The following is a 27,642-nucleotide window of genomic DNA, read 5'->3' as shown; positions in this document are numbered from 1 at the left end:
TGGTGCTAAGCCAGGATACCCAGGGATCTTTTAGCGTGTCCACTGGAAGACCTACGGCGCCCCGCTACCGACAGGCGGTTGTGGGTCTGAGCAACCGGGGGCTGCCATGTATGCTCCGCCCACCCATCACGGGGGGGCGTGGTGAAGCATGTGGACTGGAGGTTCACGGATGGGAGGGGTGGACCCTCCCAACATTTGGTGGTCACCAATTGGCGCTGCCATGGTGACCCTAGGCTTATCAGACGGGCAGGCGCCATGGGGCTGGCCTGCCCTGGGATCGCCCGTAAGATAACCCACCGTGTTTGCATATTTATTATGCTAATAAACCTGCAGCAATATTTCTCCACTTACATTCAGTGTCGTGTGTTTTATTATGATTATGTACTGATGTATTATATGATAACGGTTGCCGATATTGGCACTATGTAAGGCTGCCCGGGGTGGGGGTTGCGCAGCGGCCCGCCCCCTTGAGGGCGGCCGCCTTAGTGCCACAGGAAGGCACAGGGGTGGGAGGTCTTGTCCCTGGGCTTGACCTAGGGAGACCCCAGTCAGGTAGCTGCTTCCGGCGGGGAGGAGCCTTGAGGGGGGGTACATATTCGGTCCCCGCCCCCTCCTCGCCCTCTTGTCCGTTCGTTTTGCCTTACCCGCCCATCCGCTTACCCGGCATCAGGAGGGACAAGAAGGGGGGGGAAGGTTTTTCTAACAACTTTCACTTTTGTGTTGCAGGAGGAGTTACAGGGCGATCCAGGGTCTGCACATACCAAGGGGTATAGCATGCAGCAGCACCGTGTGGTGCTAAGCCAGGATACCCAGGGATCTTTTAGCGTGTCCACTGGAAGACCTACGGCGCCCCGCTACCGACAGGCGGTTGTGGGTCTGAGCAACCGGGGGCTGCCATGTATGCTCCGCCCACCCATCACGGGGGGGCGTGGTGAAGCATGTGGACTGGAGGTTCACGGATGGGAGGGGTGGACCCTCCCAACATTTGGTGGTCACCAATTGGCGCTGCCATGGTGACCCTAGGCTTATCAGACGGGCAGGCGCCATGGGGCTGGCCTGCCCTGGGATCGCCCGTAAGATAACCCACCGTGTTTGCATATTTATTATGCTAATAAACCTGCAGCAATATTTCTCCACTTACATTCAGTGTCGTGTGTTTTATTATGATTATGTACTGATGTATTATATGATAACGGTTGCCGATATTGGCACTAAGTTTATAGAGCCCAAAGCACTCATGGAAAAGGCTGTTCCAGAATGCGTGTGTATGATAGTGAACAGGGTGATTTTTAAGGCTTTCATGAACAACGCTAGGCTGGTAAACGACAAAAGGGGAAGCTAAAGACACTAAAGTCACTGCCTTGCTTCTTCAAAGCTTTGTGGCCATGGTGCTCGATAGCTTGAGCCAGAACTGCGCCGGATTGAAGCCTGTGGAGGTCCCTAGGCAGTCGAAATTTCGGGGTCCCCCTTGCAAATTATCTCCTAATACGTTTTTAATTTTACCAACCTACAAAACGTTAAATATTCAGTGGCTACATTACATTCATGCAGTTTTTTCTCTGTAGAGTCTTTAATGTAAAGTTTTTGTTCCTTTGAGCTGATTCATTTTTAGGTCTCGGCTAGGCAGCGTGCATGCGCTGTCTCTCCGAGACTTTAAGTAATTTCTATCTGGGGTGAAACTCCGCCTTTTGCTGTGGAATTTCTCCTGCAGCTTGCCATTTAAGAACACTGGCATTGCTTTTGTTACAGGGATTATTGTTGGCTGTAGAGGCGATGCGTCACTTCCGTTTAATCCAGAAGCAGCACTGCCTAACTACAGTTTTCGTCCGCTTTCGTGGCCAGTTTCGTTTCTGCACGGCCGTATCTGTTCATTTATGGACTACTTAATTGGTCAACGCGGCACGACGGTAATGGCACCTGTGGGTGAACTTAACAGTTAATTAATATATGGGGACGGATCGTACAAAATGTAGGCATTAACTAGGGGTAGCATTTACGGGACCGCAGTACAACACGTGTTACTTTAGACTGTTAGTAGAGAGCAATATTCACTGCAGAGACTAGTTTTATCCGCGAAAAAAACTGCCTTCAGCATTTAAATTAACTTCACTTTCTAATCTTATCTTTAAAATGCTATTATGTAATGATAAAATTCGTTCATAAACCGCCGTGTGTTGTTGTCTGATTGCTTACTTTGTAGCTACGCATGTGCACTCTGGTAACACAGATACGACATGACAGTGCAGCCAAGCTTGCGATTTTGTAATGAACGGCTCTGTCTGGCGTCGCATGCGACAAATCACAGGACCGAGGAGAGGAGCCAAGACAGTCATGGGTGTCGCTATTGAGTGATTAAAACCAGAATGCCTGCTTCATTAGTACGTTTAACACTGAATCCTGCCTTTGTTTATAAATAACTAAGAAGTGCGAGCCTGCATTAGTATATATCTGAAAAGTAATCACTCCGTGATACCTCAGCGGTGAAATAGAAGACAGGGAACAATGCAAAGGACACATGGCTTCTGATAAAGGTCGAGGGTCCTGCTTCTCATGTGTCCATTCTTGGACACCCACCAGCGATGCTTGGCTTGAGTATCTGCGAAGAGGAGCCGCTTCTGAAGCATTCCCAGCAAGTTCAAAAGGTCAGATTCTATTAGCACTAGTCCCTGAACTCGCCTGCACTTGAAGAACGGTGTCCGAAATGACTCACCTTCCGGGGTTGTAGCAGATCTTCATGTAGGATGAGTAATAACTCAAAGCTGTAGATTTCGCCAAACTCTGTAACAGACTTGTACCACAAATGAGGAGCACAGATTCTATGTCAGAACCGGAGGCTTCTGATTATGCTTTCTCAATTCCTTTACTGAACTCAGCAGCCAATGAAAAGTGAACTACACAAGTAAAAAACATCACAACCCATGAGGCTTTGAACCACGCATCCTCATAGTAGCCAATGGCAATCAGACAAAGCATACAAAACAGAGGGACACTTCCTTGTCTTCCTCTTTCTTTGCTGCTCCGCAGTCAAGATAAGTGTCTCTCTCTTTTGTATGCTTTGAATCTGAAACCTTTGTAAAGAATCGGTATCGCTTATTGTGCAAGCTTTATTGTTAATGCTTTATCCTAGGTCGTACCTCTATGCTTGACGAGTGATTGCGTTTCTCGGCGCGGTGTCTGCTTGCCGCCTTAATGGCGAGCTGCACTCTAGGCGCGTTAACATCGCCGGTTTCTATTGTTCTTGGTAGGGTCCAGCGCGTGTTGCGCTGTGTGTAATTTGGTCCAGTTTTTCGTCCCCGCGCTGCCGCCGGCACTGCCGGCTGTTTTGGATCGCTGTCCGCGATTGGAGGGGTTTGCCCCCCCACCCCTTCCAGGGAGCGAGTCGCACGCCGAGGCCAGAACGGCTTCCGGCGTGCGTCTCGGGAGCGTGCACGCAGACGCGAGCACGTGCCTCCTGCAAGTGCCGGACGAGACGCCCTGCCCCGGGCTGAATTGGAGATTAACGCAGCAGGCGAAATAGGAGCGGAGTACGGGCCGGTGCAGTTATTTATGCAAATTTGTGCAGCGCTTGGGTTTTGGCTGTCGTGTGAACAGTAACCCTTTCAATACCTGGCCTGGTGGCCTTAGAACTAATTTTTGGAACCTCTTGCTCACCCAGGCTGGAGGGTGCATTCCCCCCACCATTACTCCTGAGTGGTGCAGCTTTACTTCGCAATCCCTATTGGGATTTTATGTACTCCCTGGCTCCTTTTTTGCCCCGGCATTGCTCCCAACTGACACCCTAACCTGTGGAGGTTGGGGTTGGATAATTGAGCTTCCCTCTGGGGATTTTTCTGATTGAATACAAGTTATTCGCCTGAGGCATGGCAGACTACGAGTTCTACCAGGAGGAGGTGGCTGCGTGGGAGGACCAGGGTGATGATGAGTACTATCACGACGACTCCATGGAGGATTTAATTGACCAAAAATTGGATGCTAAGTTAGATAAGGCGCTCTCCTCCGCCATGTTACCTATTGCTCAAAAGCTGGATCGTCTGGCTGCCCCAAACCCTTCTCCTGCTGGCACTGGTCCTGCTCCGACCCTCTCCCCTCCTTCCGAGTCCCTTGGTACCCCTTGGCCGCACACACACTCTTATTTCAAACTCTTTAAGTCCAATGAGCAAGCCCACGCGGACGCCCCGGCTCCCCCGCCTTAGCCTTCCTCTCCTATCCCAGTGGTAGACACCACTTCAGGTCCTGATACTGACACCGACTCTTCTAGGGAGTCCAAGCCTCGTAAATGCGCGAAGAAGCGCAAACATTCTTCGTCCCCTGTCCAACCCTCTGTTCGACCCTTCGGATATTGTTCACCCTCGCTCTGCAGACTGGGTCCCACCAGCAGCGGTGGCTGAGTACATGCAGGCTCACTTAAGAAAGAGCTTTGATAAGGAGGTGAGGGCAAGCCTTAAGTCTGAATGCCCGTGTCCCCATTTGCCCCATAAAGTAGCAATTACTCCCGACAGATTCCTCCATGACCACTTTCCTTAAAAAATATAAGAAGGACCTCAAGAAAGGAATCGATCGCGCCCTTCGGGCGTGTCAAGATAAGGTTCTTGACCTTGCGGGCCCCTTAGCAAAAATACTCGAGTTGGCCCTACAGGCGCAAGAAACAGGGGCGGCCATCCACCCTGAGGTGTTGGCGGGATGGGCTCAAAGAGCAATATGTATGCTGGGCAATGCCAACTGCGCCTTAGCTTCCGAGCGACGCAAGTCGGTCCTTTTAAGGATTGATCCACAACTGGTGGAATTGGCCACGGCAGAACCGGGCCCACTGGCAGAAGGTCAGCTCTTTGGTGACAAATTCGTAAAGGACATTGCTAAATTCGTGAACACTTTTGCCTCACTCGACAAGTCCCAATCATCCTTGAAGAGAGTGTTTCACCAGGTCTCTGGTAGGGCCGGGCGTGGTAGAGGACGCTCGACCGGCCGCTACTCCAACCCCAGTCCTCAAAGAGGTTTTGCGCCCAGACGCCGGGGTTATACCCAAGAGCCTGAACAGGCTGGTTTCTATCCCTCCAGATCACGTGGATACAGGGGCCGCTTCAATCGAGATGTCAACCGCGGCCACAAAAACTTTGAGTCCCAGTCTTCTGGTAAGTCCTGTGTACCCTACGATTACCCTGGGGGGCAGATTGTTGCATTTTGTTGTAAATTGGGCTCGCCTCACCAAAGATGTTTGGATCTTGCAGACAGTTCAGGGGTACCAGATAGAACTTCTGGACCCACCAAGTCAACTAATTCCCCCTCGACCTCTCCTTTTTGCCCTTCTAAAACAGAATTTTATAGACTCCGAACTTCAAGAGCTTTTGGACAAACAGGCTATTGCTGTAGGACCTTTCATTCCCGGAGGGTTTTGCAGCAACGTCTTTTTGGTGCAAAAGAAAGGAGGAGGTCAGAGACTTGTGTTGAACCTCAGAGATTTCAACCCCTTTGTCGTCTACAGGCACTTCAAGATGGAGGGCATCCATCTTCTCAGGAACCTATTGCTGGAAAAGGACTGGATGGTCCGGTTGGACCTGAAGGATGCTTACCTCAAGGTCCCAATTTGTCCCTCTCATCAGAAATTCCTTCATTTCAATGGAAAGGACAATGGTACCGGTATTGTACCCTTCCCTTTGGTCTATCGTCAGCCCCTTGGGTTTTCACAAAACTCCTGTAACCGGTGGTCTCCCGACTGAGAGAAATGGGAGTGAGCATGATTGTCTATATCGACAACATGGTGCTCATGGCCCAAGATCGGAATCTACTGCTCACGCAATTGGGGTGGACAATGTCCCTATTACAGGACCTGGGGTTCGTCATCAACCTCAAGAAGTCAATGATGGAATTCTTGGGTTTCCAAATAAATTCAGTCTCTGCCCAACTTCTTCTCCCTCTGCCCAAGATCAGGTCTATCAAACGGGAAATCAAATCCACCTTGTCCAAGCAGATGATTTCCCTGAGAGTTTTGGCGAGGATCGTGGGCCTACTGGCCTCCTCCATTCAGGCCATCTTCCCAGTCCCCCTACATTATCGAGCCCTTCAGCGGCTCAAGATACACTACATCCAGAGGAAGTTTCATTACGACCACCTCATTCCCTTATCCCCAGACGCTCGTAAGGAGCTTCTGTGGTGGCTGGAACACATGTCGTCCTGGAACGGAAGGGCAATTTTCGGCGCCGCTCCGGATGTAATTATCGAATCCGACGCCAGTTGCTGGGACGCTCGGTGTGGAGACTTTGCCACAGGCGGACGGTGGTCTGCCGACGAGTTAAGGCTGCACATCAACTGCCTCGAGTTGTTAGCGGGTTCGTTTGCGATACGATCGATATCTCCCCTGAAGAGCAATTGTTGCATCCTTCTCCGGATGGACAATGTGTCAGCGGTGAGATATATCAATCGGTTAGGGGGGGACGAGGTCCCAAATGTTGGACAACATCGTGAAGGAGTTTTGGCATTTCTGTCTCAATCACAAAATCACGGTCATAGCGGAGTATCTTCCGGGCAAGCTCAACCAGGTAGCAGATTGGAACTCCAGGTGCCTGCGCGATTACAGCGATTGGAAGCTTCACCCCTCGCTGTTTGAGGAGATCATGAATATGCGAGGCCCCTGCAAGATAGACCTTTTTGCCTTTTGCCTCAATGCCCAGATCCCGTTGTTCTTCAGTTGGAGACCGGACCCGATGGGAACGGACGCGTTCCTTCAACATTGGGGCCCACAAAGGAATTATGCCTTCCCTCCGTTTGCCCTGATCCCGAGAGTGGAGGCCTTTGTCCGTCGTCAGGCGGTTCAGTAGTGTTGGTGACGCCGTTGTGGAAGACTCAGTCGTGGTTTCCCACACTATTGGAGTTGTCTTTGGATCTTCCATTTCAACTCCCGATTTTACCGACGATTCTCCAGGACCCAGCGGGAACTTGTCACCCGCTGATCCTGCAGAACCAACTCCCTCTCATGGTATGGACGCTCTCAGGAGACACGAGAGCATTGAAGGTCTTTCACAGGCAGCTGCCGGTTTTATACGACAGGCTTGGGCTCTGTCCACCCGAAAACGATATTCAGCTTCATGGAAGCGATGGGTGGGTTGATGCCTTCGACGGCAGGTGGATCCCGTGGGATCAGATGTGACTGAGATTTTGAATTTCCTGTCGGAATGCACTGAATCAGGTCTTGCTTACCGGTCAGTTAACAATTTTCGATCAGCTATCTCGGCGGGCCATGAGGCTATTGATGGTAAACCAGTGGGGATGCATCCCCTTGTGTGTAAGTTGCTTAAAGGGCTTAGAGTGGCCAATCCCCCTCGACCCAGGTATTCCACCTTATTGGATGTTTAGAAGGTACTCTCTTTGTTGGAGTCTTGGCCTGATAATCCGGTGCTCTCCTTAAAACAATTGTCGGCCAAACTCACTATGCTGTTATGCCTGAACTCCTGTCGTAGATTCTCGGCTGTGCGGGCTCTGGATCTGGCAGGTAGAATGTTTTCTCCACAAGGTGTCTCTTTTATCATCTCGAGGCGGACGAAAACTATGTCACGTTCGGTAGAGTATCCTGCTTTTCCTCACAATAATAAATTATGTGTTTTACAGTGTCTAAAAAGTTATGAGGAACGCACTCTTATCCATAGGACTGATCCTTTGGGGCAATTGTTGATTGCAATTCAGAAACCTTACCGACTAGTATCAGCAGCCACCTTAGCCAGGTGGGTTCGATGGGTGATGTCGGAGGCTGGTATTGATGTTTCCATCTATGGCGCTCATTCCACTAGGGGCGCTATGGCCTCTAAAGCATATATATTGGGCTCTCGTTTAGAGGACATTCTGAGAGCGTCTGACTGGTCCACGGATTCGATGTTCAAAATGTTTTATTATAAGCCTATTTCTCATGTTTCTTCTATTGTTATTAATGAGCTTTGAACCAGCATAATCAGAAGCCTCCGGTCCTGACATAGAATACAACATTTTCCAGCTATCGCGACAAGAATTTTAGATTCTATTAAGGACACGGAGGCGAGGATTATCCCACCCGTTGGGACAGTAGTATCAACTGTTAAGTTGTATTGTTGTTATATTCATAACAGAGTATTGCCCACCCTTAAGGAATCAGGTTTGTGGGTTTCCCCCTTTTTAGGTCTCGCCTGAGACAGCGCTTTAGCGCTGCTCTGGCGAGACTTATAGTAAGCGAGTTTTGGAAGTGCAAACAGTGCTTTTCAGGCCTCCAAATACAGTGCATGTGTGCCGGGCGCGCGCACCATTTGGCAGCCTGAAAAGCACTGCCTGATCACTCCGCAGCCCCTTTGATGTCCTTCAGTGAGCCGCGCGGCCACGGAGGACATCAAAGTGCACACCATTTGCACTGTGCCCGCCCCCACTGCCCCCTCTCACTCCCTCCTCGTCAACTTCAGTGCGCGCTTGTTATGACCTTTCTTTCCCTTTGCTTGGAAGCCGCATCTGGTGCCGCATTGGAAGTGCTGTGCCCAGATCTTAATGTCTGTGAAGTACAATCTTTTGTACATGGTTTGAGAAACCTTTGGGAATTAACCCTCCCTTAAATTCAGGTCACCCTGTACTGAAATCGATTTAGTACGTGATCGTTTTAGCGGGGAAGGTCGGCAGGCTAAGCCACTGACATCTAAAGGATTCATCTTGCTTCTTTAGGACATCACCCAAGGTAAAGTGGGACACTACACTTTTGTAAAAAAAACACTTTCCTTCCCGCTTTTACGATAAACATGTGTCGGAAGTTGATTCCACGTTGTCTTCTCTCTAAAGGCGTAGACCGGAATCACGAACTCGGTTTTTTTTAACAGACAATAAAGGCGACCATCCTAATATTCTCGATCTAGACATCAATCGCGTCATTCGTGACATGATATTGCAAAGAGAAGAAGCTATTCAAAATATTTTAACATATGATTAAAAAGTGTGTAAATACAAGTTGATTACAAAACAGAGAAAATACGTAATTACGCTGTATTTCAAATTGTATTCATAATATCAGTTATAGTTTGGCCATTTGAAGTATTAATTGAAATAAGAAATACTGCACACCTAACTACAAACTCGTTTGGGTTTATTTCAAATGCTAAGCAAGATTTGCACGTCAACGTGGCCGCTTTCAAATTTTATAAATGAAAGTAACATGTAACTAGTTTGTTGGTCCGTCTTTCATCTAGTTCAGTGCAGCTAAGAGCTGTTCATGTCTGTAGTCTCGAAGGTGTTTTTTTAGACAACCGTCTGGGTGGAAAACTTGATTGATTACGTTGAACATTTTTTGGGGGAATTTCATAAAAAATATTAGGGTTTTGATGTAAGTATTAAGAACGTTACCGAAATAAGATATTCTGTTTTGATAATAAAAGGTATGTCCTCCAAGAAGCACAAACAATTTGTAGGTTTTAAAACAAGAGATTGCGAGTCTTTCTGAAACATAATTATTTAGAAATCTGCGTCTTCACTGCAGTTTGCAGGCAAATGGGTCCTCCGGTTGGCAGACTCGCTCACCATTTCAAGATGGCCGCGGTAGAGCCACTCTTTCCTTCCCGGTGCTCTATGCCCCTTCCCAGCCCCATAGCAGAATCGCAAACTGGTTGCTGTAGTCGGCTTCGCCTGTCTGTCCTTCCCACACGGACAGCAGCAGAGCAACTAAGCATGGATCTGCAGATGCTGAGAAGGCGCGTTCGGATGTACATAGATCAGGTGAAGAGAGCACAGCAGTGCAGGCGTTACACGCAGTGACCGCTCCTGCAGTGGTATTACCCACTACACGGTCTGCACATATTTCCTGTCATTATTGCTGTCCTCGATTTTGTCACACTCACCACCTTGCAATACCAAACAAAACACAATATCTCAAACACTTCACACTGCTACCTTACAATGAGTATTGTGCACGGTTGGGATTAGATATGCAGCTAGGAATAGCTGGGGATGCTTGGTGCTTGTGGGGAGAGCACAAGTCCCAAAAAATATAAGTGGGGATACTAACCAAGTTAAGCAGTATACAAGTGACATCGTGGTGCCTGGCGTCACAACGCATCATCACACATGGCATGAAGTGACATCAAAAGAAGTGCCATCAGATATTCACACCTCACACATATGTTTATCAGGTCTATCCTGAGTACATTTAAGCGCACTACGAGATTTAACGATTGAGATTTTGCATCGGGGTTGTGTCAATATAGTGGCGCAACCCTGATGCAAAATCTGGGCCAAGACTAAGACATTCATTTTGTTTTCAAACTCAGCCACTAAGAAATTGGCAACAAGGAGAGAAACCAGGATGTCTGGTCTGTTTAATTAGCTGCAAAGACTGTATTTTAAAATATGTTATGGGGTTAATGTATGCATTGCAGAGATGCATGGCCAGTAAATCTTTGAATACAATAATAATGGTAACATTAAATTGAGTAGCACTATCGAAGCAATAAAATGTTTTAAAAAATTATTTGTGTAAATACTGGGACAGACCCAACACATCTGACATTCTTACAGTGCATGCATATCTCTTGTATATAGGGACTGAACAAAATCAGAAGCATGCCACACTTAAGTACCTGTGAAGTGATAACAAGCTATGGGCCTTTGTTTCCCCTCCATTGCATTTGCATCTAAGTGTGAGGCTCCAGACCATGCCCAGCCAGGATAATATTGTAACAACAAGCATTTGCAATGCAATAGGTCTCGCATTTATACAAGTTTGAGCTATTGGCATTGTAAATGACAGTGCCTTTTACTCATGTTTTTAAAAAAAAAAACTTAAATAAAAAGCAAGTCTCGCATTTGCAAAAGTTTAAGCTATTGGCATGGTTCATGACAATGCCTTTTTTATCTATGTTATAAAACAAACACATAAATAAATTCCATTATCATTTACAATGCCAATAGCTAGTGTTGCATTGTTATTAGCAATGCCAACTGCTCACACTTTTATAATGCGAGACCTATTGCATTGCAAATGATTGTTTCAACCTTGTTTCTATTTTCAGGAAATTACTCTAACAAGAATTGACGTGATGCTCCGGCTGTAGATGACTTTTCCCATGTACGAAGAGGTTGATCTCAAGACTGAAAAAGGGCCATAACAAGATCTGATGTTCTACTCCGACGGGAGGCGGATTCCCCTTTTGAGAAGCTGATTTCTCTCTGGACTGGGTGACTATATTCTCTGTTGAGAATCCTAAAGAAACAGTTTTTTCTCTCCGTTGAGAGTTGAAGTTCCTGTGATGTTTTCGTTCGGACTTATAGACTGATTTTCGCAAAGAAAGAGGAAAACAAGGAAGTGTCCCTCTGTTTTGTATGCTTTGTCGGATTGCCATTGGCTACTATGAGGAGGCGTGGTTCAAAGCCTCATGGGTTGTGATGTTTTTTACTTATGTAGTTCACTTTTCATTGGCTGCTGAGTCCACTAAAGGAATTGAGAAAGCATAATCCTCGCCTCCGTGTCCTTAATAGAATCTAAAATTCTTGTTTCGATAACTGGAAAATTTTGTATTCCCACAGACCCGCCCCCATCTCCCACTTACATCCCTGATTTACTGAAAGAGTGTGTGCAGGAGGGGGACACTTCTGTGCAGAGCGTGTGCAGAAGAGCCAGTTCCACCAATGACGTGACAGGAAACGTGCCTGACTGCTGAGTATTCATTAGACAGCCTGCTGTGGAACTGGCATGAGTCTGCTGTGGCGGCAGCCCTTGGTTCCTTCGTTTGTATGCCCATGATTAAAACAAGCATTTGCAATGCAATCAGTCTAGCATTCCCGAGAGTTTAAGCTATTGGCATTGTAAATGACAATGCCTTTTATTTATCTGTTTTGATAATTTACACATATATAATAGGCATTGTCATTTACAATGCCAATAGCTGAAACTCTTGTAAATGCGAGACATATTTCATTTCAATGAAGCGGCCACCATTGTCCCGGGCTTCTAGGAAAGTGAAAGTGGGCATGGCGCACCAAATGTTGCGGGAAAGCGTGTGATGCCTGCAGTAGTAGAAACTATTTAAAGACAATAGTGCTTACAGACTAAATAACACACAAAAACACACACAGTAACTAGGCTTGGGTGAAATTTTAATTATGCTCCTAAAATTTTGAAAATGAATGAAATTTCATATTGTGCATTTTTGTGCTTGTCAGAGACAATTTTCTTTCGAGCCATTTTCATCTTGGTATCGCGTTTGACTTTTTTTAAACTTGAACTATGCCTTCGGGTGAAAATATCACACAAGGTACTGGCAAAGCATGTCATGCCATACATGTATATTCATATAATTTTCACAAAATATCTATTGTCACCAGCCATTACATTTAACATGCAGTACACTGTGTCATTTCTTCCTTTACAGCACCTTGTTTTGTTGGATAGCTATTATCTATAAAATCTTGTCACAAAATCGTTATTTTTGATACGGTCTTCTGTGGGATTCTTAGTACTTCAACCACACGTGGTTTGATAATACATTAATTGAGCTCCTCAAATATTATTTACATCTAATAAGTAGTATATTGATCTACAGGGTTGCCCCTTATCTCTTACTTGGAGTACAATCAAACACACTGCGTTGAAAGAGGTTAGTGTGCAGATGCTTGTACATTGCAGTCAGTGAAGTGGCGGTAACGTGAGGGTATTTTGCATAAAGAAAGCTATGGAGCAAACGGATGGGCATAAGAGGAAGGCCTGGAAGGAAGAGTCAATAAGTAAGTGTGCTTCCAAAAATGGAGAGCAGAAGGATAAGAAAGAAGATGGATATTTGGGCACCATTGGAGGAATGGACATTTGGTCCAGAAATTGTCTGACAAGGTAAGTAGGGCGTTGGGTGGTTATGACAAAGATAATAGTTGTGTGGTCTTCTCAAAACAGAATAGGTAGACATGGATTTTAACACATGCAGTGAAAGAAACAATTGAGAAGGAAGGTAACTTGAGTGGGATGGCACGACCATTTGATGTACGCCTACAATACTTTAGTGGCTGAGTTTGAAGAAGGAGAAGGTAGAGTTTCACAATTCTTCTAATATCCAGCATGGAATTCTGTAAATTGCTTCACTACAAGAGAGGATTGTCATATGTTGTACATCTTTTGAAGCAGATTTAATGTCGGTGAGAGAGAAAGCGGCCGGAGCCATGGCATCAGGGGTAACTTGCCTGTTATAGCGGAAGATCGTTGCCCCACTGAAATGCCTCCAGAGATGGAAAAATAAAATGGCAATGAAGTTAATCCCTTACCATTGGTTACAATATTGTGTGTGAGGCATCCTCTTCCATTAAGAATGGCCTCCTAGAACTCCTGATAGAATTCACATTAATCACCACGGTTCGATCACTACTAACCACGTTTCCATTTTTCGCATATTATTAAGTGGCTACCTACTTTGTTTGTGGTTACTGTTCAGTTTGGGGACAGTAGGTGGGCCGGTGCTTCCCCTGACTCTTCTTTTTGTGGTTACCACTGTGAGAACAGCTCCAGGATTGGTTAAGAGAGTTAGTTGGAGCCCTGGAGTTATGAGAGAAGAAGACCGGAGTGGAGATGACACAGCAGTAACCACAGTAAGTGCATTTTTATTTTATTTACTTTATTGTTTTGATTTTATGAAACCACCCACTCACCACCCATTTACCCGCAACTCCAATTGCCGAAGTTGGCAGCCACCACTGCATGGCAGCAAAGTCTAACATCACATCTATATCTAATTTCCTCCTAATTAATACTGACAAGTGCTTACCTATGACAGGTGAAGCTTCACAGCAACGTCCTGTCACTTATAGTCTTTTCTGTTAGTTAAAAAGTGAATCTCCGCTCACTTCACCCCCCTGAAGCTTATCACAATGCAAAATGGAACCACAATCCTTTGCAAACCGCACCCCAAGGAATCCCCGAAACCCATGTCCCTCCAGTGTTTACTAGTCCCTCATTAATGCACACACATCTCCCCCATCTCCTTGCATCTAGCCACTCTCCAGTACACGATGTAGTAGTTAATTTACCCTGTCGCTGACGCACCTAAAATGCAGTCTCCCCCTAAGTGGGTGTCAATTGCAAAAACTTAGCATCTGCAGCAAGGTACAGCATTTGTTGCACCGGAGAACAAGGCGTCCCAACAGGCACCGGGCAAAAAGAGCAGTAGAAGTATAGCTGTGATTTCAGCGCACTGCTCCACGTCCTTGTGCCCCGCCAGAGCGATGGGCACTTTCTCTGAACTCTGCCATGGCTGCAGCTCCAGGTCTGAACATGGGCCACACTCTGCCCGCAGTGCACCGAGCTGCGCCCGCCCACTCCGTTCAACCCCTTTGGCCCCCTCAGCACCTGTCCGACAATGCCCTCACTCCTACACCCTCCAGTGCACCCTCTGTCAGCCGTACACATCCTGTCTTCCATGATTTCAGACAACCCACTGCCAGGCAGGCGAGATATGTTCATATAAGCAGCAACCCTGCTGATATAATCAGACTCTGGGTAAGGTCAGGGCCTTTGTCAGGGCAGTGACTGCTACTTTTACCGTTCACACCAGATATTTCATGCTGAGATATGTACAATAAAAAGAGGACCAAACCTGTTGTTCGTACTTGCACATTCCTTGTTTATTTGCTGCACACTTTTCTATTCAATACTTGGCAAGCTACATATGTCAGAAATATGTGAAACTATTCTTCCAGCATATTTTAATTTAGGTATTTTAAGAGGCTGATTACATTCGGCGTTTACCAGAGGAATGCATTTATGGCCATAGCACAGAAAATAATTAGGAGACGTTAAAGCAGGCTATGCGGTGGGTCACTGAACTTCTTGGTCGAGGTCCCACATTTACAAAAGTTAGAGCTATTGGCATTGTAAATGATAATGCCTTTTATTTATGTGTTCATTAACAAAACAGATAAATAAAAGGCATTGTCATTTACAATGCCAATAGCTTAAACTCTTATACTCTCGCAAATCCGAGACCTATTGCATTGCAAATGCTTGTTTTCTATCTTTTGGAAACAATTTAAGAAACCTTGATTGTAATTTTCTTTCAAGATCAAACCAGTATTATTTTGATCCATTGTCGCGGGCCACTAAAAAGCGTGGGGCCCATAGGACGGTGCCTACTATGCCTATTTGGTAATCCGGAACTGAGAACTGTAGGTGGAAGTTTCCTCCGATACCAATGCCCTGTTGCCGGGTATACTGCGACAGTGGTGTAGCAGCAGGGTTGTTTTATATGTGGTTCCTTGCCCCAGCAGGCGGGAGCCAGCTTCTCTTTAGAGAAGGGGTTATCCAAAATCTTGATCCTGGATCCCCTGGGGTTTTATATTTCTTTCTTTAATGCACCAGCGGAGACGATATTCCGGCAACCCAGTTGAAAAGACATCTATAAGCTAAATTCAGTGCGGGGTTGTTTTCCGGAGTCAAAAGACCATTTTACTATGCAGGTTTGTTTGGTGGAAAAGCATACCATCAGTGGCAGACACCGCTCACAGAAATGCAGGAAGGACAGTGTCTAAGAAATGGTCTCACTGAGTCACAGTTTATGTAATACGACAGAAGGCTGATTTTCAGGCATAGAGGAAGGAAACTAGATATGAAGCTTGGCGAGGTGCTTACGTTCTGAAAGGTTAATGCATTATGCCTTACTCAAATTAGTCAGTAGAGGGAGCAGTTGTATAAGAGTCAAAAATTAGCTAGCATTCGAGCCAAGAATTTTCAATTCTATTAAGGACACAGAGGCAAGGATTATGCTATCTCTTTCTTTACTGTCGTAATACAGCAGCCAAATAAAACATTCAATTAGTTATCATAAACTACATTGTCCATGATGCTTTGCATTGGTAACGCCCCTTTGGCCCTCCATAAGAGCCCCGAGTGCAATCCCATCATCCTCTTTCTTTGCTCGAACTGCAAAAGTCCACAAGTCAACAAATGGCTTCATAACATCCTCCAACATGGAAATTAACACGGAACCAGGATCCAACCGTACTCTTCAAAATGGAAGAACTTCTTATTCAGACTTCTTGTCTGCTCCTAGCAAAAAATATATGAACAACCCATAATATCTGCGTTTTAAAGAATATCAACATTTTATTATCAACGGGTGGGTAGCATGAACAATAACTTTGTGCATAGCCGGGTGGGATAACCCTCGCCTCCGTGTCCTTCATAGAATTGAAAATTCTTGCCGCGAATGCTAGCAAATTTTTGATTCTATTACAGGACCGGAGGCTTCGGATTATGCTCGTTTAATGCTTTATTAAATACCACAGATGTTATATCTCCCACCGGCTTATAATAATATTGTTTGAAAGTAGATTCTGAAGACTAATCAGCACAATGCATAATATCTTGAATATTAGATCCTAACATATAAGATTTCGATGCCATGGCACCACGCACTGAATGTGCACCAAAACTCTGAATGTCAATACCAGCTTCTTTCATAACGTATCGAAGCCATCTAGCAATAGTTGCAGCCGACACTGGCTTAAAAGGTTTTTGCACTGCAATAAGCAGTTGGTTAGAACCCTCTGGTCTCAACAAACGGGAACATTCTTCATAGGTTTTTAAACATTGCACCACACATAACTTGTCATTATTGGGAAAAGCACTGTAATCAATAAGTCTAGATAGAGTTTTTGTACAACCTGTGATAGTAAAAGAAACTCCTTCCGGAGTAAATACTCTACCTGTAATGTCCAAGGCCCGCACGTCTGAAGAACGCCTGCATGCCGACAGACATAGAAGCATTGCCAGTTTGGCAAATAACTGCTTCCTGGATAGAAGATTATTCGCCGGCCAGCTGTTAAATGAGGAAATGACTTGCGAGACATCCCATAAGCCCGAATACTTCGGTTTAGGAGGGTTCGCTACTCTTATGCCCTTAAGAAGTTTACATATCACCGGGTGCATACCAACAGGTTTCCCGTCTACTTGATTATGGCCTGCCGATATGGCTGATCTAAAGTTATTCACTGACCGGTAGGCCAAACCCCCGGCTGCTTTGTCAGAAAGGAAATTTACAATGTGGGATAGGTCTGCCCCCACGGGATCCAAGTGCTGTTCCAGGCACCAACCCATCCAGACCTTCCATGCTGAAGAGTATCGTTTTCTGGTGGACGGAGCCCAAGCTTGCCTGATGAAAGTTGAAGCCGTCTCCGAAAATCCCGGCAATTCCCACTGCTGCCGGAAAGCCTCCATGCCATCAGGGACAGCCTCCCCGCTAGGAGTAAGGGATGTTGTTCCCCGTGAGGTCCCAGCAATAGGGACTCCGACCAAGAAAGCATCCTGGGAAGGTCGCAGCTCATCTCTAATAGTACCGGAAACCAGGGCTGCGACTTCCATAGAGGTGTCACAAGAATCACCTCCGCCTGCTGTTTGTAAATGTGTGACGGAACTCTGGGTATTAAGAGGAACGGAGGGAACGCATAATTCAAAGTTCCTGACCAGTCCTGAAGGAATGCGTCGGTCGCCTTCGCTGCTGGATCCGACCTCCAACTGTAAAAGTGAAGGAGCTGCCGGTTCAGTCTGGACGCAAACAAATCCGTCTGGCATTGACCCCACAGGTTCTGTAACCACTTGAACACATTCGGGTTCAGCTGCCAATCGCTGTAATCCCTGAGGTATCTCAAGTTCCAGTCCGCTACAAGGTTGGACTGGCCCAGGATGTATTCCGCTATAACCGTGATCTGACGATTCAGGCAATAATGCCAAAAATCCTTGGTGATCTCCACTAGAAGAGACAACCTCGTTCCTCCCAGCTTGTTTATGTATCTCACCGCTGAGATGTTGTCCATCCTCAGAAGGATGCAACAAGAGCTCTGTTTGGGAGACAGAGTCCGAATCGCGAAAGAACCCGCTAGGAGTTCCAGACAATTTATGTGTAATGAAAGTTCTTGGGGTGACCATGTTCCTCCTGTGGAGATATCTCCACAACGCGCTCCCCAACCCCAACGACTGGCGTCGGATTCGATGACTACTTCAGGTTGTGAACCGAAAATCGCTCTGCCGTTCCACGCCTCCACGTGGCCCAGCCACCACTGCATCTCTTCCCTCAAATTTAAAACCAGTCTGTGTCCACCCCTCTTCTTCTGGGCTAAAAAGACATTGCTGCAAAAACCGTGAGGTTTGCCGTCGCATGGTGCAATCGCGTGTTTGTGCAGCAATTCTGCTATTTCAGAGTCTATAAAACTCTTTCCTTGTTGGGGAAAATAGAGAGGTTTGGGAAACGCGACCTGGCATGGGGAGTCGTAGAATTCCAATTGAAAACCCTGTACTGTTTGAAGTACCCACGCATCCTGCGTTATGCTTCGCCAATTTTGAACAAAGAATTGCGTTCGACCCCCCAATGGAAGTAGAGAAACTTCTGACAGGCTTACCTGAGGTATTCGGTGCTTGGAATCCAGCTCTGTTTCCCCCTCCATGGAAACGGCACTTGTTGAAACGTCGACGAGTGGGGTAGAAGGTGCCTCCTCTAGTTGAATCCCAATCACTTTTACCTCGACCATAATCCCCTCTGTGGGGACCCTGGTTATATACACGGCCTGACGAGCGTCCCCTGCCTCGTCCGGCCCTGTTAAAAAGGCCTTGCTGAAATACGCGATTGATCCCTGACTGCGCCTTATCCAGGGAGGAGAATGTCCCTACGTACTTTGATACATCTTTAACAAAGCGGTCTCCGAAGAGATTACCTTCCGCCAGGGGACCGGGTTCCGCAGTAGTGAGATCTGCCAGGTTGGCATCCATGCTCAAAAGTAGAGATGTACGTCTTTCGCTTGGAATGGCGAAATTTGCATTTCCTAAGATGCAAATTGCCCTTTGAGTCTAACCGGCTAGGATATCCGGGTCAACTGGTGTCGCAGCTTCCTTTGCCACCAGGGCCATTTCCAGAATTTTTGCTAACGGACCCACCACGTCGAGAAGTTTATCCTGACAGCCGCGCCAAGCGCGGTCAATCCCCTTCTTGGGATCTTTAGAAAACTTTTTCAGAAAGGTGAGGAGACTGACGTCTATTTCTGGAGTCTCTGCTACCTTGTCTAGGACATCTGGCCGCGGGCATTCGGACCTGAGTCGGTTACGGACCCCCTTGTCAAAACCTTTCCGAAGGTTCTATTGAAGATACTCCGTGACCTCCGGCGCCGGAGCCCAGTCCGCAGATCTGGGGTGTACAATGTCACTAGGATTGAAGGTAAAAGGTGTATTAGTTACGCTCTCCGGAGCGACGGAAGACACCTTCTTCGCTTTCTTTCTAGGAGGGAGCTCTTCGTCCGAAGTGGTAGCATCGGTATCGGTGCTGGTGCTATCGGTATCGGGGTATATTCTTTGCTTACTCTTTGCTTTGCCCCCAGTCGAATATTCATGCTCCCCCGTCGGAGCAGGAGGCAGTTCGTTAAACGCGCTAGCGTGCGGCCACTGCTTTTCCTGGCCTGACGGTGGTGGAGTACCCTTTGCTTTATCTTTAGTGAAACCATGCCTTTTAGCAAAACTTTCAAGCTGCTTAGTGATAGGTTTAAGAGCAGTGGTTAAAGCTAGTTGCACAGTGCTGGGTACTGTGCTCTCAATGGCCTTATTGACAGAGGATTGGACGGACGCGTCCAGAGCCTCCACAATATTGTCCTCCAGGACAGTCTCCTGCTGTCCCTCATAATACACCTCCTCTTGGTCATCTTCATATCTCACCCAGTCATCCATTTCTATTAAGACTGTGGTGAGATAAACAGATATAAAATTAAATGCAATCTGTATTAGTCAATCGATAATGAGGAGTAAGGGGGGGGCAGCCCTCTTTGCACACTGTAGCAGAGATGACCACCAGAAACTGTACCAGGCCCCCTCAGCAAAGCTGTAATCAACAACTGTTCAGCCCACCAGGGCGTAGGAGCCAGGAAAGCTCTTCACAGGAGCGTGTGCCACTCCCTAAGGCCGGTATTATTACAGCCAAACCAGGCATTGTGTCCACCACCGATGTTTCACCTTAAACGCAGTGAAATTGCACTAGGGGAAACGAGCGCATCATGTGCAGCCCAACGCGAGCCCAAAAGGAGCCCAATGGGCTCGCTTGTGCAGCACACGCCCGCCTCGAACCACTCGGCTCCTGCGTAGTGCTCGGGCGACAAGTGGAGCCCAGAGCACACTAGCGCTCAACGCGCGGTCGGAAACGACCATAAACAACCGCACAAGCGGTCCGGTACACGCGCGCGACTCGCGCGCTTAAACGAGCATAGCATATCAACTCCCAGACGCGCTGGCCCAAAGGACAAAGTCCCGTCACAGCGCGCGACTCGCGCTCCACTCCTAACAAAGTAAACAACTTTCTACATGAATACATTTGTGCATACAATCAAGGATAACAACATGCAATTACTAATATGGCGTCATACACCAGAGCGGTAATAAAACAAAGCAATGACATTAATGATCAGAGCAATAGATGGGGCCCTTATCTAATGCTGTGAGCAGCAAAGAAAGAGGATGATGGGATTGTACTCAGGGCTCTTATGGAGGGCCAAAGGGGCGTTACCAATGCAAAGCATCATGGACAATGTAGTTTATGATAACTAATTGAATGCTTTATTTGGCTGCTGTATTACGACAGTAAAGAAAGAGACAGCATAATCCGAAGCCTCCGGTCCTGTAATAGAATTGTAATTGCAGAGTACACAGCACACTATTTCGGGAAAACAGCGGCTCTTAACATTTTGACTTCTATGTACACACACTGACTCATTAGTGGAAGTGAGCCTTCTCACCCCTTAGCCCCCCCCCTCCCATCTAAGCAATTTCCTAGATGTGAACCCGAAAACAATACAAAAAAATACAGAAACAAGTATACATCAAGAAAATACACGCATCATCAAATACTTTATTTAATTCCATGCAAAAATCTAAATTGAAAGGGAAGGTTGGATCTTTTTAAAAGATAGTTTATTTCTAAAATGAGGAAGCGATATGCAAGACCCTAGCATATCAATTTGACTATTTTGCTCCTAAAGCATGCTTATTTTCAGTAGCAGCTGCTGTGAAAAAAAAGGGGGGGAGGGGGCAGTAATAAAAAAGCACTTACCTGCTATGAAAAAAGTGAGGGGCAGCGCAAGGAATAAATGAAACAAGCTGTTGCAATGCAAATAGGTCTCGCATTTATGAGTTAGAGCACTTGACGTTGTAAATGGCAATGTTTTTTACCTACACGTTTTATTTTTGGAGTGAATGTATGTTGTGTGCAAAATCCCTTGGAAAGGTCCTGCAGTTCGTAATAAATATATTCAAAAAGAGGCAAAGTGTGGATTGTGTCAACAATTGCTTGGCACGTACCTCATGGGTGAAGTGTCGCCACACATGCACACCGTGGTGCTTGACTAATGCGAAACTCATTAATAAAAGTAGTGCTTACAGACTAACCAACTCGATCAGGATCGGAGCATGTGAATCTGAATCCCGGCTTCTCTTTCATTTTCTAGATTATTTGACTCACTCTTCTGCGTCTTGGTTATCCTCCAAACACTGGGAGGCAATGAAGATTGCCAAGGGGGCGGGGGCCAGGGGAGCTTCGGGAGTACATGAAAATGTATTAATTGCCTAGTTTTCTAAGGTCGCCCAGTGCTATTAGTTAAAAGTGTGCAGATTTCATTAAGATATTAAGAGTACTTCACTCGCATCTATGAGAAAATCGACATTAACTAAACAAAATGCCAAAATGCGTTTCAGTTTTCACAGTGTTTTAGACAGTTCTGGTTGCTTAGTTTCATTGCATTCATTTTTGTATTTACTCTTTTACACAGCATCCAAAGTAGTTTACCTAACCCCAAAGCCTGAGTTGTTAAAAGACCCATAGTAGGGAGTGTTTTACTGTTGAGCAAATGTGTCCAAATGTAATTTTGGTAGTGGAATGGAATGATCAGCCAATAAGGTTCTCGATGAGCAGGTATTTAACTACAAGTTCAAAACGTACGGTATTGTGGCTGTTGTTTGTTTGTACACAACCACCTCTCTGAATGTGTTTATTAACACAGAGCTCCATCTACCAGACAGTGCTCACAGAGGGGTAACTAAAGCTCAGAACAAAATGTATTCATTTATCCTGAATGTGAAGTCACTCAGAAGGCTTAGGTGCCTGCCCGGAGAGGCTAGGGATCCTAGCGCTTCTACAGACTCTGCCGTGCTCCTCTGCACCAGCAGGGCACAGCTCAGAATCTGCCGCTTCTGCTAGGAATAGGCTGGGGGGATGAGGTTGGGGCATACGGGAGTTGCCGGTAGATTTCCAGGTTATTGAAAGTGATGATTCTGACATGAGGCAATGGAGACTGACTTTGTCTGTTTGTCTGCACCAGTCTATTTCTCTACCATCTACCGGGCTCACTGTCATGTATCCATTCATCTCTCTTTGTTAGAGGTGCACGAGTCAATATATTAATTAGCAGATAGAGCCAGCTGGAGACGAGCCAAGCCTCTACGAGCCAGTGGGCGAGCAGTGAAAATGATCGGCATGTTAATCATACAGTAAACATGATGTAAATGTGCGATAATGTCTCTTCAGAATTAAAAAAAAGTGCATTTCTTTAGCGCGTCACCTCAGTACACAAGATTATAGCACTGAATTGAGAGGAAGTTATTAAAAGTGCTCGTTTTAAGCACGAGTTAAAACACTGCCGCTCCTCCCGCCCGACAACAATGCCATTTGTGAACTAAGAGGCGTCAGTTGCCGTGCATACCCTGAATGTTGCCTAGAGTCTTATTATATTTTGAGTAACATTAAAATCTAGTTAATTAAACATGAGAAGTTTTTGTACAGCACACATCTTGAAATCGCATATTTCAAGGTGGCAATAATAAAGATGAAAACGGAAGTGCCGGCAAGCAAGAAAACACAAACGGGAGTGGGGGAGGGGGGGCGGGGGAGGGTGAGAAGTCACAGACTGAGGGAGTGGGCGGTGGGGTGGGGAGACCGAGGAGAAAATAGTGTTAGGAGTAAAGGGGCCAATAGCCGTGGAAGGATACAAATGATGAATGAGGAGGGACTAACAAGCCTCAAACAATCGAAAGGCAGCATTTAAGACAAAAGCCAATGGGCAGAGTGTGGGCGGAGCATCCACGAAGCTTCCACACTACAGTATATACTGTATGCCTCGCAAAGCGATGGCAGCGTATTCGCGCTGCAACGCTTGGCGAGACCTAGTGTTAGGAGTAATAGGGGCCAATAGCCGTGGAAGGATACATATGATGAATGAGGAGGGACTAACAAGCCTCAAACCAATCGAAAGGCAGCATTTAAGACAAAAGCCAATGGGTAAAGAGTGGGTGGAGCTGCCACACTACAGTATATACTGCATGCCTCGCAAAGCGATGGTAGCGCATTCGCACTGCAACGCTAGGTGAGCCCTAAAAAAGCACTTACTTGCTGGCTGCCGCTCTCGGTCCTCTTCTGCTTTTATCAACCCCCGGCAGGCTCCCAGACTCCCTACACCAACCCAGACGCTGCTCTCATGCATGATTGGTCTTAGCGGCCTGGTTTGTCAGTCAAAGCCTGGGAGCCTGTGCAACACAGCTTGGCTGGAGAGATCTAAATGCGAATGTCGGTTTGGCCGTCCTAAGACGGACAGCCAAACCGCTATGCGCATTTGCAGAACTGCCACCATTGCCGCTGTCCACGAGAATGGCCTTGCCCCGCCCCGGACTTGGCTCAGTAAGGAAAAATAAAATGATAATAACATTTTTTATTGTCATTCTCTGTTTTCACTGCTGAGAGCAGTGGGGCGACACTCTTCCGCCTTAATGGAGGAGTCGCCTCTGCTTATTTTGTCAACACTAGAAGTGCTGCTTCAATTGAGGACATCATTCATCCATTTTGGACTTCGTTTGCTTTACTTGCGCTGTACAAAAGAATCAAGATAAGGATACCAACTTAACTTTTAGCTTCCAATATGGAATTCCTTCACCTTTACAGAGTGTTTTAAAATATTCAGTTGTCAATTATGTTTATGTATGGAAGCTAAACAGCAGAAAAAAGGGCATCCCTGGTGCCTTCTGTGTGTGTGTTTGTGAGGTGGGTGTTGGGGGGGGGGGGAGGGGGGAGGTTCCAGGAGTCCTAATTGCAGGGCAAATCTACAGAATGTGTCTCCTTGTAACTGGGACAGGGGCTCATCTCCTCTGGACCTTGCTTCGCTACGCCATGGAAGCGAGGCCAGGGGAGTGGGCCCAATTGTAACAAGACACTTTTCTTTCAATTGGAAAGGCACAGGACACAAGAGGACCGTTGTGCAGAAGCCTGGCTGTGTCACACTGGTGCGGGGCCCCAAGTTGGTGGGCTGACTAGAGGGCCCTGGGCAGCTGCCCACACTTCCCTTGCCTACCGCCAGCCCTGCTGCTGCAATCTAATTTTCGGAACAGTTGCGGACCCCCATTAGTCAAAAGACTAGATTTAGGAAACACAAGAGACAAGAGGCTTAAGTTTGTTATGGTGGATGATGCATGTTGCTTAGGCTGAGTATATTGTATCAATTTAGTGGACTGTGATCCTCCCACACTGCTTACTGCACACACAGAACACACTAGAGATCATTGTGATGTGTCTGGATTCCTGTAACCTGATAAGAAACGAGAGTTAGAGCTATGGGCTTTGTAAATGACAATGTCTTTTACTCATGTGTTTTGGTTTGGAGTGGAGCGCATGTATGTGGTGTGGAGTAGAATCATGTGGGTTGGATTGGTATTATTAGTTGAGGAATTGTGTGGTGTGGAGTGGATTTGTGTAGTGGAACTATGTGGCATGGTGGACAGATAGCGTTGAAAGCTTCACAGAATAGACAGGAAGAAAGAGAGGGATAGGTAGTTTGTGCACAAAGTGGTGAAATAACTCCAGACAGAGGAGCAGAGAAAGTGTTTTGAAATAGAGAAAAAAGGGGAGGGCAGGCGACAGACACAGCCTGTGTACGCAGAAGACACACCAAGAAGAGAAGGAGAGCTCGGGATTGAGGGACAGATGCATTGAAAAGGCAAGTGAAAGAAACTGTGCTCGAAGACCTGAAGTCAATCACATGAGAGAGGCAGGAAGAGTGCATGAGGAAAGGGGTGAGAGAGAGTACAAGAGAAAGAGAGGGACTGGTTGCTCTTCCCAAAGAAACCTTATTAACCTTAAAGTAAGGTAGATGTTCAGAGAGGCAATGACCACCCACCAGTTGACGGCAGGGCACTGAGTATGGGCACTGGACAGAGAGGTATGTGATCCAACAGAGAGTGCAAGGTAAGAGACGAGCTGTGCACATCTTCCAATTTCCAAGTATAAGTGAGAGCAACCCGAGATGAGTGTGAGGGGCACCCAGGGTGGGGAAGAGGAGGGAGGGGGGGGCGAGAGGTGAACAAGTGTACAGCGGGAAGAGGTACAGGAAGACAACATGTGTAAGCAGGCAGTATAGAGGGGACATAGGGAGGGTGAGGGAGGGATGAGAGGGCTTAGTGTGAGTGCAGGATGAGAGGTGGGAGTGTGAGGGAAAGATGAGAGGCAGTGGGGGGAGTGGGAGAGCCATCCGACATCCTTGCACCAGATATCTTCCTCAGTGAGACCTGGCCAAACCCCACATCTGCCCCAGACATTGCCGCAGTGATCCCAGGCAGAGGTAAAATCACTCACAAGAACCGCAGCAGCAAGCCGGAAGGAGGAACAGCCATCATCTATAAAGAGACCAAACAGTGTACCACCACCACGACCCCTAAGGAACATTTCAACTTCAAGCTCCACACGGACGATGTTGCAAAGTCGTCCCTGTGCCATGGGTACCCCCCTATTGTTTGCTGACTTGTACTCGTGGTAACGGACTCTGACTGTCCCTGGGCTCTGCCTCACCAGGCCCAGGCCAGTGATATGCTGAAAAGACTCTTAGAATACAGGGAAAACACCTACATACACTAGTGTACACCATGGGATAGGGTACCACTATGATTGGCATGGCCTCCCCTATAAGGTCCTAGTACATAATCAGGCAGGGGGATCAAAACTACCTTTAAGTCCCTAGTATATAATAGGGCATGGCAGTTTGAGGCCTGCAACCCTTTCTGCTCTTGCATGTGAGCACTGCTGAAGCCTGAGGTCAGTTAAAAAGCAACCCTGTGTTGTAGGACTGAATTTAAAACGCAAATTGTGCCCAAACTCGAGTTTGGGGCACTTAAAATCAATAAACTACAATGTTTTGCATATTTGGTACCCTCAGGGTCACCCCTAGGTGTCCCAGTAGCGGGGGCAGGTATTTATAAGGAGGACCCTTATACAGTAAGTGCTTCCCAAAATCGACTTTTGTGCTAGGAGCACTGTGGAGTGAGGATTTTCAATATGTTTACATATTCAGAACCCTAAAGTCTTCCCTAGGTATCCCAGGGGTGTAGGGGACTGTAGACTGTAGATATAGGCAGGGGCCTTATTAAAGATGTTTTATAAGCACTGATGTTGGAAAAATTGCCCAGGGCATTTAAAGTGGCAAGACGTTATTAAATAATAACTAACGTCAAGGATGTCATAAAAATATAATTCAAGGACTTCCTAGAATAGTATTGATAAATGCAAGAATATGATATTGTTGAATTTATCCTAAAATGTACAGACAAGAAGTAATAAGACTTTCTTGTCTGTAAGCCAAAAGTCTGCCTTCCAGTGGTCTGCCCTGTTTAGTCAGAGTTAAGTGGATTTGCCAGGCTGCTTTGATGAGGTGAAAAAAAGCCCCTGGGGTTAAAGAGCCATTCTGGGAGGGCATGGTTCTGCTACACAGGAATGCCAGAGCAGAGGGAGGGGTCATAAATAATAATCTTCAATAGAAGGAGGAGACAGGCAGGACAAGCCACTTTCATTTACACCCCTACTCTTTGAACCCAGTCAGATGGCAGGACTAAGGAAGGAATGAGCAGATGCAAGGAGAAGGGACAATATGAAGATGAACCATCCTGAAGGTTGGCTTAGCCAGCTTTTTTCTCTCTGCTGAAAAATCAGCCATGTTGAATTTTGGAGAAATTGTGCTCTGTGGGAGACTATAGTGCCACACTTTGCAGGGTATGGTCATACTATGGAGTGTTGCCCTGCACCTCATTGGACAGCACGGCCCTCCTGCTTGACCCAGATAACTTGGAATAAGTATCTGAGAGGGGCAGAGCCTCTAAGCCTTGCTGCATGAAACTGAGAGAAGAAGAAAGACTGCCAAGCTGGAAACTTGATTTGCACCATTGGGCCCTGCATTCTGAAAAGACTGTACCTGCAGCATTATCTGAAACTACAGCCCTTTGATTGTACCTTGCTTCAAGAGGAATAAAGTGTGGGCTCCCTGCAAGCTACTGGTTAACAGAGCTCACCTGCATAGCCAGTGGACTTGTAAGATTGTTGCCAAGGTGCATTGTAGGACTTGTGGTTCCAACATTGAAAAAACTATCTTGGACTGTGTTTTGAACACTTTGGACCCTCAAGAGGAACTTCAGGAAGAAGTTCCAGAAGTTTGGGAAAATTTGCTGAACTTTTGTGAAAAAACTCCAGAGGGTGACAGGACTCTCACAGAAAGGCAATCTGGTGAACCCTCACTGAATCCGGCCTGCTGTAGGAAGCTGCACGACGTCTGGTGAGAAATCATCCAAAAAAGTTTCTAAGTGGGAAGATAAAATCTCCCACTTAGGGTATACCACCAGGGCTCCAT

General features: G+C 46.5%; 1 protein-coding gene across 2 annotated transcripts in view; it reads right to left on the bottom strand.

The window, feature by feature from the left end:
- The window catches only part of WDR41 (WD repeat domain 41), a 550,534-nt gene that overhangs the window by 355,144 nt on the left and 167,748 nt on the right, over positions 1-27,642 (bottom strand). The window lies entirely within an intron of this gene.

Source organism: Triturus cristatus, chromosome 2_1 (genome assembly GCF_964204655.1).
Source record: "Triturus cristatus chromosome 2_1, aTriCri1.1, whole genome shotgun sequence".
NCBI classification, from domain to species: Eukaryota; Metazoa; Chordata; class Amphibia; order Caudata; family Salamandridae; genus Triturus; species Triturus cristatus.
Note: the sequence above shows the minus strand (reverse complement) of the source record. Positions and strands in the feature narration are given on the sequence as shown.